Here is a 14,117-nt window from a genome sequence, read left to right as displayed (position 1 = left end):
ATGGATAGATCTTGTAGACTGAAAATTAACAACTAGATCATATTGATTTAATTGATATCTTCATGAGAATTTCATCCCAAAGCAACAAAACATACATTCTTTGAAAATGTACACGGAATATTTTCTAGGGTAAACAGCATACTAGGACACAAAACAAGTTTCAATCAGTTTAAGAAGACTGATATCATATCAAGCATATTCTCTGATCATAATGCTATGAAATTAGAAATGAATCACAAGAAAAAAACCTGAAAAACATACAAGGACATGGAGGCTAAATAACATGTTACTAAACAAAGAATGGGTTAGCAATGAGATCAAGGAAGAAATCAAAGGATACCTTGAAACAAATAAAAGTGAGAACACAACAACTCAAAATTTATGGTACACAGTGAAAGCAATCCTAGGAGGAAAAATCAATTCATAGCAACACATGTCTATTTTAAGAAACAAAAAAAAATCTCAAATAAACAATCTAACTTTACATTTAGAGGAACTTGAAAAAGAACAACAAAGCTCAAAATGAGTAGAAGAAAGGAAATAATAAAGATCAGAGCAGAAATAAAGAAAATGGAGGCTAAAAGGCAGATCCATTTTTAGTTTTCTGAGGAAGTTCCATACTGCTTTCCATAGTGGTTGTACCAGTCTGCAGTCCCACCAGCAGTGCACTAGGGATCCCTTTTCTCCACAACCTCTCTAACACTTGTTGTTTGTTGCTTTGTTTATGATGGCCATTCTGTCTGGTGTGAAGTGGTATCTCATTGTGGTTTTAATTTGCATCTCAACCAAGATGCCCATCAGTAAATGAATGGATCAAAAAACTATGGTACATTTACACAATGGAATTCTATGCAGCAGAAAGAAAGAAGGAGCTCCTACCCTATGCCACAGAGTGGATGGAGCTGGAAAACATTATGGTAAGCAAAACAAGCCAGGCAGTGAAAGACAAATACCATATGATCTCACCTTTAACAGGAACCTAAATAACAAAACAAAGAAACAAACAAAATGTAACCAAAGACACTGAAATAGAGGACAGGCTGACAGTGACCACAGGGGAGAGTAGAAGGAATTTAAGGGGACAGTGGGAGGGGTTCACAGGAACAAACTTAAAGGACACATGGTCATAAAGTAAGGGGAGGGTGGTAATGGGAGGGAAGTGGGGAGGGGTGGGAGGGGGGACTGGATTGGGAGTAAAAAGGAGAAAACTGTATTTGAACAATAATTAAAAAAAATAAAAATTAAAAAAAAAAGAAAATGGAGGCTAAAAAACAATACAACAAATTAATGAAACCAATAGCTGGTTCTTTGAAAAGTGAAAAACATGACAAAATCTTTAACCAGATTCATCAAGAAAAAAAAAGAGAGAATCCAAAAAAATAAAAAGAGAAATGAAAGAGAAGAAATAACAACTGAATGCACAGGGATATAGTGGATTATAAGAAAATATCATTATCAACAATGAAAATAAAAAACAAATTTTAAAAAAGAAAGAAAATACCACTAAAACTAGACACCAACAAATTTCACAATCAGAATGAAATGGATAAATAACTAGAAAAACACAATCTTCCAAAACTGAGTCAGGAAGAATCAGAAAATCTGAAAAGACAGATTACAACTAGTGAAATTGAAGCAGTAATCAAATAACTCCCAACCAACAAAAGTTCAGGACCAGATGGCTTACAGGTTAATTTTATCAAACATTCAAAAATGAACTAACACCTATCATTTTGAAAGTATTACAAGAAATTCAAGAAGAAGAAGACACCTAAGCTAATTTTACTAGGCAGCATTGTCCTAATTCAAAAACCAGATAAAGCTAAGGAAAATAAAGAAAATTAAAGGCCAATATCCTTGACGAACATAGATGCTAAAATCCTCAGAAAAATATTAGCAAACAGGATTCAGCAATACAATGGATGTCTAATACATGGTGTATAAACTTATATATATTAGACATGGTGTATATAAGCTTATACACCATGATCAAATGGGATTCATTCCAGAGATGCAAGGTTGGTACAATATCCACAAATCAATAAATGCGATATACCACATAAACAAAATGGAGGGTAAAAATCATATGATCATATCAACAGATGCAGAAAACACTATTGATAAAATCTAGCACCCATTTATGATAAAAAAAAAATAGGACTATTAGGCCCACTAGGAAACTAATAGGCCTGATAAATGAATTCAGTAAAGTAGCAGGATACAAAATTAATATACAAAAATCAGTTGCATTTTTATATACCATAACTAACAGAAAGGTAAACTAAGAAAACAATCCCATTCACAATTATTCATAAAGAATAAAATAGGAATAAACCTAATCAAGGATGTAAAAGACCTGTTATGGGAAAGTTATAAGACATTGAAGAACAAATTGAAGAAGATACAAATAAATGGAAGCATGTACCATGTGCATGGATAAGAAAAATTAACATCACTAAATTGTCCATACTATCCAAAACAATATATAGACTCAGCAAAATTCTATCAAGATTCTAATGACGTATTTCGTAGAACTTAAACATATATTCCAAAAATTATATGGAACTGTGAAAGACCCCAAATAACAACAGCAATCTTGAGGAAGAATAACAAAGTTGGAGGTATCACACTATCTGATATCAAATCACACTAGAAAGCCTCAGTAATCAACAAAGCACTGTCATAAAAACAGACACATAGATCCATGATAAAGAATAAAGAGCTCAGAAATAAACCCCAGTGCTAGTGGGTAATTAATATTTGACAAAGGAGGTAAACATATACATTGGGGTAAAGACAGTCCATTCAATAAAAGGTGTTGGGAATATTGAACAAATATGCACAATGAAATGGAAGTAGACCATGTTTTTACACCATACACAAGAATAATCTCAAAACGGATCAAAGACTTAAATGTTAGATTCAAAATCAAAAAAATCCTAGAAAAAAACATAGGCAGACATTTCTCATAGCAATGTTTTTCCTGATATATCTTCTCAGGCAAGGGAAAGAAAAGAAAAAATGAACAAATGGGACTACATCAAACTAAAAAGTTTTTGCACAGCAAAGTGAAAAGACAACCCATTGAATGGGAGAGCATATTCGCCAATACATCTGATGATATCCAAAATTTCTTAAAATCTTGTAAAACTCATAACCATTAAACCAAACAATCCAATTTAAAAAAATGGGCAAAAGAACCTGAATAAACAGTTCTCCATAGAGGACATACAGATAGCCAATAGGCATATGAAAAGATATTCAATGTCACTAAATATCAGAGAGATGCAAATTAAAACCACAATGTGATGTCACCTCACTATGATCAATCAGTCTACAAACAATAAGCATGATGAGGCCGTGGAGAAAATGCAACCACCGTGCACTGTTGGTGGGAATGCAGACTGGAGCAGCCACTGTGGAAAGCAGTTTGGAGATATCTGAAAAAATTCAAAATGGAACTCCTTATTACCCAGTGATTCCACTTCTAGGAATTTATCTGTATAAACCTGAAACACTATTTTAGAAGAATATAGGTACCCCTATGTTCATTGCAGCATTATTATTTACAATAGCCAAAATTTGGAAACAACCCAAGTGTCTATCAGTAGGTGAGTAGATAAAAATGGGGTGGTACATTTATCCAATAGAATACTACTTGGCCGTAAAAAAGAAGGAAATCTTACCTTTTGTGACAGCATGCATGGACCTAAATGGCATTATGTTAAATGAAATAATCCAGTCAGAGAAAGGAAAGGGCCATATGATTTTACTCATATCTAGAATGTAAGAACAAAATGAACTAAAAGAAAAATATTAACAGACTCAGACAGCAGGCAGGCTAAGAGCTTTGGGAGGTGTGATGCTAGGTGGAGGGTTAGAGGTATGGAGCAGAAAAGGAAAAAAAGAGAAAACACTCATGGACATGGACAATAGTGTGGTGATTGCCAAAGGAAGGGGTGGTGGGAGGAGGTGGAGGAAGTTATAAGGGAGATAAATGATGATGCATGGAGATATAACTTGGGGTAGTGAGCATACAATACAATGTACAGAAGAGGTGTTATAAAATTGTGCACCTGAAACCTGTATAATTTTGTTAACCAGCATCACCCCCATTAATTCAATCAAAAATGAAAAAAATCTATATACAAAATGCAAAGAATCAGAACTAGAATTGATAAAAGGGACATTTGATGTATTTAAACTATTTGATGATTTAAAGGCTTATTTAAATGTGTGCTCATCAAGGCAGTACAGTAATGGTACCAGGATTTACATGTATATAAATGGAACAGAAAGGAAAGTCCCAGCATAAGGCTTACTTATATATGTTTATTAGATTGTCAACCAAGGCACCATGAGAGTTAAATGAAAAAATAAAAGGTATTTAAGCTCTGGCTGATGTGGCTCAGTGGACAGAGTGCCAGCCTGTGAACCAAAGATGTTACTGGATCGATCACCAGTCAGGGCACATACCTGGGTTGTAGCCCAGGTCCCCAGATGGGGTCATGAAAGAGACAACCACACATTGATGTTTCTCTCCCTCCCTTTCTCCCTCCCTTCCTTTCTTTCTAAAAATAAATAAATAAAATATTTATGAAAAAGTATTTAATAAATTGTGCTGAAACAAGTAGATATTTATATGGAAAAAAATTGTGACACTTAACCAAGTATACAAAATCATCAACTCAAGATCTAAGATAAACCTAAATACCAAAGCTAGAAACATAAAAGTAATGCAAATACATAGGGAGATATGTATTTGAAAATTTGAGGTAAATAAATATATTTAGGTAGGATACAAAAACATGAACCATATTCAAAAAGAAAATGTATACCTTGGAGTTGATTTAAATTAGAAGTTTGTTCATCAAAAACATAGTTTATAGGCAAGCCAAACATTAGAGGAAATACCTAAATATACATATCTGTAACATGCATGCACATACATCTTTAGGGAATAAACTAAATACTAATAATTCAATAAAAATGAACAAATGACTCAAAGAAAAATTCATGAAAGAAGATTCAATTCCACTGCTGGGAATATACACTATGAATACTGAATCACCAAATCAAAGAACTTATGTACCCCTACGTTCAAAGCAGCACTATTCACAAAAGCCAAGTGCTAGGAACAGCCTAAGTGCCTGTCAGTAAATAAGTGGATCAAAAAACTGGTACATTTACACAATGGAACACTATGCAGCAGAAAGAGAAAAGGAGCTCCTACCTTTTACAACAGCATGTATGGGACTGGAGAGCATTATACTAAGTGAAATAAGCCAGTCAGTGAAAGACAAGTACCATATGATCTAACTTATAAGAAGAAGCTAATGAACAAAATAAACTAATGAATGAAATAGAACCAGAGACATGGAAACATGGGGCAGACTGACAGAAGCCTGAGGGAAGTGGGGAAAGGTGTAATAGTGGAAAGAGGAGGAAGAGACTAGTCAGAGAACATGTATGAATGACCCATAGACATGGACACCGGTGTGGGGATGGACTGTGGGAATGGGGGTTGGGCTGGGTGGAGGAGGACAATGGTAGGAAAATTAGGACAAGTGTAATAGAATAACAATAAAAAGGAAAAGAAAATTCAAGATTAACTAAGACACATTTAAAGTCATTTTAACATTATGTCATCCAGAAAATACAAATTAATACCTTAATGAAATACTCCTATACATCCACCAGAAGAGCTAAAATTTAAAGAAACTAACAATATCAGAAGTTGATGAGGATGTGGAATAAATAAAAGTATCATGATACTATTGAGGGTATAAAATGATAAATACACTTTGCAAATGTATTTTTCTGTCTATTATAAAAATAAACATATATTTTCCCTATGACTCAGCAATTTCATTGCTTGGTGTTTATGCCAGAGAAAGGAAAGCATGTCTCACAACAATTTTACCCAATAATATTTACAGCATCCTTACTGGGAGCATCTTTTGACTATCAACAGTAGAGTGAAAGTTATTATTGTGGTATATTCATAAAAATATTAAGAAAAATAATAATAAAGAACTAAATAAATAAACAAGTGCTGAATAAGTACTGCCTGTAAAAATCTCAAAGACATAATGAGAGAAAAAGTCCTGATATAAACTAGCGTATATTACATGACTTCATTTATATAATGTCCAAGAACTGGTAATACTTGCATATGGTAATTAAAAATGAGAAATTAAATGCCTCTGATAGAGTGATGAAGTGGGAAAAATTAACAGGACAGAGGGCAAAGGGGACCTCTGGACTTCCTAGGATGATGGAAATGTGCACTATTTTGAGGGAATAGCTGTCACATATGCACATAAATTGTTGAAATTCTTTGAGCTGAATGCTTAATACCTGTGCTGTTGCTGGGTTTTAAAACTATTTATTTTAAATGTAAAAACAGGTTAAATGCAAAGGATTAAAATGTTATACCACACAAACATTAAGCATAAGAGGGATGGATGGATATATCAATACTGGACACATTTCAGGAAGAGCAGTATTAATAAAGACAAAGGGAAATTTTTATGATTATGAAAATTATTAATTAAGAAGACATAATAATCCTAAGTTTATATGAACCTAATGATAAAGCATAAAGATATATTCAGCAAAAATGAAGAGAATTGTGGCAATACAATGAAATTATACACAACAGTAACAAAATGTTGATAACTGCAATAAGATGGATGAATCTGAAACGCATTACAAGGATAAAAAAGATACATTTTTTAAATTCCATTTATAGGACATTCTGAAAAAAAATCGCAAAGACAGAAAAATAGAACAGTGGTTGCCAGGGACTAGGTTTGGTGAGAGGGTTTGACTATAAAGAGGTATGATAGAATTTTGGGGGGTGGTGGTGGAGGGAGGAGATAAAACGGTTTTATATCAATTTTAGTGATGGTCCCACCACTGTATGCATTGCCAAAACTTGTAGAACTGTTACGCTAACCAAAATGATGCAAAGAAGTGAATTCTGGGTAATGTATTCCCCAAGTTGACCACATACTTATCCAGCATATCAAGTAAGACTCAGGTTGGTGTAGATTATCTCTGCTCCTCGCACAGCTGTGGCAAGGATGGCCAGTCCCTCAAATCCGCCATGTGCCAGGAGAGAAACAGGAGTGGGTCTGGACAAAGGCACAAGGCAAGCCTGAGGGAAATCTGTGCATTTTATATTAAAAAATTACAACAAAATTAAAATAAACACAGAGAATAGTGTAGGACAGCAATTTTCAACCTTTTTCATCTCATGGCACACATTATTACTAAAATTCTGTGGCACATCAAAAAATATTTTATATTTATTGCTGATCTGACAAAAAAGAGGTGTAATTCTGCTTCATTCACACCAAATGGCTATTGTTGTGTCTAGCTGTTGTCATCTTCCTCTTCTTCTTTAAAATTGGATAATCTAAGGGAAAAGAAGTCAGTGTCCCTGACTAAATAGCTATGTACTGCATATTTAAAAATTTTTTTCAATGGACATTGGCTTTGTTTGGGGACTGTTGGGGCAGAAAGGGGCAGCTAGGAGTATTAGGCACACAGGGGGAGGGGCTTCTCAATTTGCATTTTACTTTAGTGCAAATTACTTTACTTCCTTACCTGGAAGTTTGCATGAGTGAGAAATGAGAGGAAAAAGGAAGGCCATGGAATAGATGCTTTCCTTAGGAAAAGAAGCCAGGACCAGGACATGGGGACTGGGGGCCCCATGAGAATAAAGGAACCCTTCACATGCTGAGACTCACCAAGGTCACTGCTTGATGCCAGCTTACTTAGTCCCCCTACCGTAGTCCAGCTCCTGGCTCAGATGCCTGACCTTCTAGCTCCCTCAAGTTTCTGTGGAAATGAGGGGGATGAGGATGTGGTGAATGGTGGCACCCCCTGTGCCCAGGTCCCTTGCCTAGAAGAATTGCTCACTTAGCCTATCCTGAAGTCCCAGCCAGAGTCAAGAGCTCAGGAAGCCAGGGTGCAGGCAGGGGGGAAAATGTGCCCTTCTCTGCCTCTCCTGATACTCTGCCTGACTCCGGTTCCTTGCATGAGGTTGCAAATCTTGGCTTGATCCTTGTGTATCTCACCTTCCATCCAGTGTGCCCAGTACGGCCATCCTGTCAGCTGAGCAGATTGCTGCAGTCCCCAGCATAAGTCAGTACTGCCCAGGTGCCTGTGACTTCGGCCAAAGGCCAATGGAGGCGGTCAAAGGAAGACATCCCTGATGCTGCACTCAGAGGACCAGCAGAACTCCACAAAGGATGCTGGCCCCTACCTGCTTGGCTGCACGAGTCCTGCTCATGTGTAACAGGGACAAGCCTGCTGGACAGCTTTCTCAGTGTGGCCAGGTTGTTCCACATGTCTAATTTATAGGAAGCCAGCACAGTCTTGGCATCAGGGCAAAACTCCTGGGTCTCCTCTTGCCACTTCTTGAGGACACTGTCCAGCGTGTCAAAGCAGATGATACAGTGTCTGAATCAGGATAGGCCAGGGACCAGATGTTATCATAGTAGGAGGAATCTAAAGTGTCCCATATACTGAGTACAATGTGGTGCTTGTCTATCTCAAAATTCTGGCTGTAGTTTTCAAGCGCAGTGGAGACACGAGTCCGGGAGGTTGGAGTTTTGGCGATCACCTACAGCAGCTGACATCTCGTATCACTCTGCATCCCCCACCCTCGTGATCTTGCAGCAGTTGCTCTGCCTCTCCACATCCCTGCTCCATACTGGCCTCAGCCCTGCCTCCCAGGCCTGGCTACCCACACCTGCACTTCATGGCCCCACCAAATCCCTGCTGACCCACCACCTGGCACTTGTGGCTTATTCTCTCACCCCTCCCTCGGCTGCTTAAAAATTCTTGTGACACACCAGTGTGCCAAGGCATACCAGTTGAAAGTCACTGGGGCAGGGGAATGGAGAAAGCAAGTACTGACCCCTCTTTAGAGAATTTTTCTGTATGGGAATAGAAGATTAGTGCAGTTGCTGGAAAAATAAAATAATGCCACGGGAGTTTTTTGTTTTTTTAAGACCAAGAAACAACCATATAATGTATGCCATATTTTAATAGAGAAAATCCATAAAGAGAAAAATTTGTTGATTGAGTAGAGAGAGGAAAGAATAACATCTTGGAGTAGATGAGAAAAGAAAGTATCCAGATCTTAACTGGACAGTTGGTCTTTGCTTGATAACATTAACAGTTTCATCCACAGCTACAGCCAGAAAGTTAGAGAAGAGGAGCGTAAGGCAATTGGGTAACTAGGTGTCGTGTGCAAGATGTTGGAAGTCATTTTTCTATTATTTTGATTTTCTCAGTCAATCCATGCAAGGTCAATGACTGCCAATGAAGATAAGAGAGAAAATATTAGAGGTTTAATTAAGAGAGGAGTAGAGGTAAAATGGTGTCCCAGGAGAGAAGAGTGAATGACTCATGCAATTTAATATGACTTCTAGGCACAATGAAGCATTTACTTGAGGTCAGTGGCTATCAATTTATATAGTCACCAGTCAGCATAGATATCATTCTCTCCACTTTTGTTCAGCAGTGTGGGTTCATGGATGGAGTAGGTGGAGAACTGCTTTGAATCACAGTTGCCGAGCAAGTAAAAGTGAAAGTTAGCCAAGAGGGTCTAGAATGTATAGAATATAGATATTATAATGATTGGCCATGGAATTTAATATGGAACATAATATTTAATGCATTGTGGGATTCATTTTACATTTCATAATAAAATAACAGTGATTACTTTTTTCAACCATTCTGGTTTCAGTTAGACTTGAAAGCGTATGTCTAGGTTGTAATTGAAATAGTTCATGTCAATCAATAATTCTAAAAATATAACAAAGACATTTCGAATGAGTGAAATGCATGAGTCATCAGAAAAAAATAGATCTTAGCATTCATGTTTCCTAAATCAGGTAAAATTTGTATAGCACTTGACATTGCCCAACATGGTTTCATAAATGTATCATCTCTTCTTAACAAATTGTGAAGCAGATGGAGCGGCTATTGTCATTTGCACTCTACAAGTGAAAAACCTGAGTGTTCCTTGTGCCTACCCACTTAAAATCATTTAGTTGCTTTGCTCATCATCATGTAGTTTATACTCTCTGACATTACAATTAATTATTTCACTATAATGGGGGAGAAAGAAGAAGGAATACCTCTCAGCCAAGTATTTACATTTTTAGTGTTATGGTCTTGGAGAACAGCTTGATATTCATTTTTGATGACCACATTCAGGAGTCACTAGAAGTAATAAAAAATCAAAACTCAGGCTTTGGAGTCAGACTTGGATTCAAGTTTCTGTTTAGCCACTTATGTTCTAGAAGACCTTAGGCAAGTTATGCAACTAAGATACAATTTCCTCGTTTATATAGCGGATATACAAAATTTACCCCAGGGTTTTGTGCTGTTTAAATCTGATGATGCATCAAAAGCTTACATGGTATTTAGCATGTTGTTGCCACTCTATATACAATAGTTATAATTCTATAATTTATATAAGATTATTTATGAACATGTTTGTAAACATATAAACTTTTAGTAATAAGTTTGTTATATAATTGTTCAGTTACAGAAATGCAATTAGCACTTGCTTGTTTCCATAGTAAAAAATATATAAAATAGTACAATGGGGTTTCAAATAAAAACACTTCTTCACCTGAAAATATTCCCACTTCCCTTAGGTGGACACTTCATAGGGAGTCTTGTATATGTTTTTCTTTATTGTTTCATCTATGTTACTGAATTTACATGCCTCCTTTGATATAGGTTCTTTCCTAACAAACAACCTATCTTAGCTTTATTTTCTAAATCAATCACATTTTTTAAAAATATATATTTTATTGATTATGTTATTACAGTTGCCACAATTTTTCCTTTGCTACCTCTTTCCAGTACCCCATTTCCTACAACAACCCTACCCCCCAGTTCATGTCCATGGATCCTGCATATAAATTCTTTGGCTTCATATTTCCTATACTGTTCTTAACCTCCCCCTGTCTATTTTGTACCTACCATTTATGCTTCTTAATCCCTGAACATTTTCCCTCAAACTCACCCTTTCCCCCTCCCCACTGATAACCCTCCATGTAATCTCCATTTCTGTGATTCTGTTCCTTGTTCTGGTTGTTTGCTTGGTTTACTTTTTTTAGATTCAGTTGTTGATAGTTGTGAATTTGTTGCCATTTGAATGTTTGTAGTATTGATCTTATTTCTTTTTCTTAAATAAGTTCCTTTAACATTTCACATAGTAATGGCTTAGTGATGATGAACTCCTTTACCTTTATCTTGTCTGGGAAGCTTTTTATCTAAATGATCATTTCACTGCATAGAGTGATCTAGGCTGTAGGTCCTTGCTTTTCATTACTTTGAATACTTCTTGCCAGGTGCTTCTTGCCTGCAGAGTTTCTTTTGAGAAATCAGCTGACACTCTTATGGGAACTCCTTTGTAGGTAACTGTCTGCTTTTCTCTTGCTGCTTTTAAGATTCTCTCTTTATCTTCAACCTTCAGCATTTTTTATTACAATGTGTCTAGGTGTAGGCCTCTTTGGGTCCAACTTGTTTGGGACTTTCTGTGATTCCTGGACTTGTGTACCTATTTACTTCATCAAATTAGGTAAGTTTTCTTTCATTATATTTTCAAATAAGTTTTAAATTTCTTGCTCTTTCTCTTCTCCTTCTGGCATCCCTATGATTCAGATATTTGTACGTTTGGAGAGGTCCCAGGGGCTTCTTATTCAATCCTCATTTGTTTTGAATTATTTTTTATTTTTGCTGTTCTGATGGAATGATTGTTCCTCCTGCTGTTCTGATTTAATGTGTTTTTCTTCCTTATGTGTCAAATCATTGATTTAACACTCAGTTTCATCCCCTCTACTGTTGGTTCCCTGTAGATTTTTCTTCATTTCAATTAATGTAAACTTTATTTCTGCCTGGGTCTTTTTTATGCTGTTGCTGTACTCAGTGAGTTCTTTGAGAATCCTGATTATTAGTGTTTTGAACTCTGCATCCGATGGGTTGGTTATCTCCACTTTGTTTAGTTCTTTTTCTGGAGTTTTGTTTTGTTCTTTCAGTTGGGCCATATTTCTTTGTCTCCTCAATTTGTCATCCTCTCTGTGTTTTTTCTGTACATTAGGTAGAGCTACTTTAACTTCCTGTCTTAGTAGCATGGCCTACTGTAGAACATACCTGTAAATTGTGTGGGGTGGAGCCTTATCTATTGCCAGGGTCATGCAACCCATTTCACCACTTTGTGACTCTGTGTGGGGGGAGTGCCCAGAGAGGGGATGGTGCTGCTTTCTGGCTTCTGAAGGTTTTCCTGGGAGGGATCTGTTCCCAGCACTTGCCCTGTTTCTGTCTCTTCACTTTCTCCCTGTATGTTATTTGTGCCCCTCTAGCTATTGATTCAGCTGGTGCTGAATCTCAGAGGGAGTGCATACGTGTAAGTTCTAAATCCATGCAGGTACTTTAAGATGATTCTCTTGAAAATCTGGCTGTTTCTTCCACTGCCCCAACCCCCACTGGTTTTTACAGCCAGAAGTCATGAGGATTTATCTCCCTGTTACTGGGACCATGGGGGTGGGTCATTTGGTGTGAGGTTGAGATCCCTTGTTCCTGAGGTATTCCTCCTGATTTTTATCTACCACACGTGAATGTGGGACCACCTGCCTCCTCTCTAAGCCACTCTGTGGCCCCAAATTCTCCACCTCTCCCCACATCTCTTCCCCTTATATTCATCTGGAAGAATGTATCTTCTTTAAATCCTTTGTTGTTGGTCTTCCATACAGCTCAATTTTCTGATAGTTCTGGGTGATATTTGTTTGTAGTCTACATGTAATTTTTCTGTAGTTATGCAAGGAAAAAAAATGTGTTTACTTACCCCTCAATCTTGACTGGAAGTCCCAATCACATCCCTTTTTAATAGGTGGAAAGAATTCTATTTCATGAAAACACTTTAATTTTTCTAACTGTTCTGTTTTATAGAACAGTGGCTTTGTTTGTAGCTTTTTAATATTCTAAAAATTTGTTTTCATGAATACCTTGGTAAATACATTTTTGCAGTTTTATTATAGTACGTATTTCAGATAAATCTCCCAAAACAAAATTGCTGGGTTAAAAAAATATGTGCAACACACAGAACATTTCTCTTAGCTCCATACAGCAACATTTTTTTTTTTTTTGCTTCCCCTGTGAGAAGCAAAAATATCCTCTTTGGGTGATATTTAAAGTCAGATCCACAAGTAATCAAAGTCATAGGAAAAGTCCCTGTTGTCAATTTCAAGTCATTCTGGAACAAATTTGCCCAGCTATCACAAATAATTCTTAAATTGATTACAGATGTTTATAGCCCTAAATTATTGTAGAATAAGTGCAGCTAAATCATTAACCTGAGATTCATGTTACTCTTACCCAGGATAGTAGTAGTGATTTTTATAAAATATGACTGGTGATAGAAATTTGTTTTATATATGAATAAATATTTGATGCAGGAGGAGCTAATGTCTTCTGCTTATGCTCTCTCTACAATCTCTGACATCCACTACTACTTTATGAATTGACATGGTTTGAAATTTTAAAGCTAATGTATCATAGGAAATATTCCTTGGCAAAACTCTTATTTGAAAAATCACTGATGACCCAGTTGTATGCTGAGTTCACATTTCATTGTTGTATACCTTATTGCAAATAGGACCGTAGTTTCATATTTTTATGTGTTGCCCCCCTACCTTCCCCTCTTCAATGTTGCTCAATGAGATGTTGGAAGTCTTGTTTTGTTACTTTATTTGGTAACACTGTATTTTTCTCAAATAAAGGGACAATCACATGGGTAAAATTTGCAATCTGTTCCTTTCTTATAATTCTAATTTCTAAATAAGTTTAGTAACATTTGCTTAACTTGTTCTTTTCAAATCTATTTTTAAAAATCACCTTTATATTTACTTATTTGAATCTGTCTTTAACATGCTTTTCTACTAATCCTAATTGAGTCTGAATGACATGATTCATATAAGGATCACACTCATGTTCTTTTAAGCTCATGTTGAGCTTAAAAGTTCAACATTTGGAAAAACAGAACAACCTCTTACCAAATACATTCAAGATTATTATGTATAAAT

The 14,117-nt window shown here is 36.2% G+C and overlaps 1 pseudogene; it reads right to left on the bottom strand.

Moving 5' to 3' along the window:
• Positions 1 to 7,616: 7,616 nt before the first annotated feature.
• LOC114508023 lies at positions 7,617 to 8,883 on the bottom strand (annotated as a pseudogene).
• Positions 8,884 to 14,117: the final 5,234 nt, after the last annotated feature.

Source organism: Phyllostomus discolor, chromosome 10, assembly GCF_004126475.2.
Source record: "Phyllostomus discolor isolate MPI-MPIP mPhyDis1 chromosome 10, mPhyDis1.pri.v3, whole genome shotgun sequence".
NCBI lineage: Eukaryota > Metazoa > Chordata > Mammalia > Chiroptera > Phyllostomidae > Phyllostomus > Phyllostomus discolor.
This window is presented reverse-complemented; position numbering and strand designations above follow the sequence as displayed.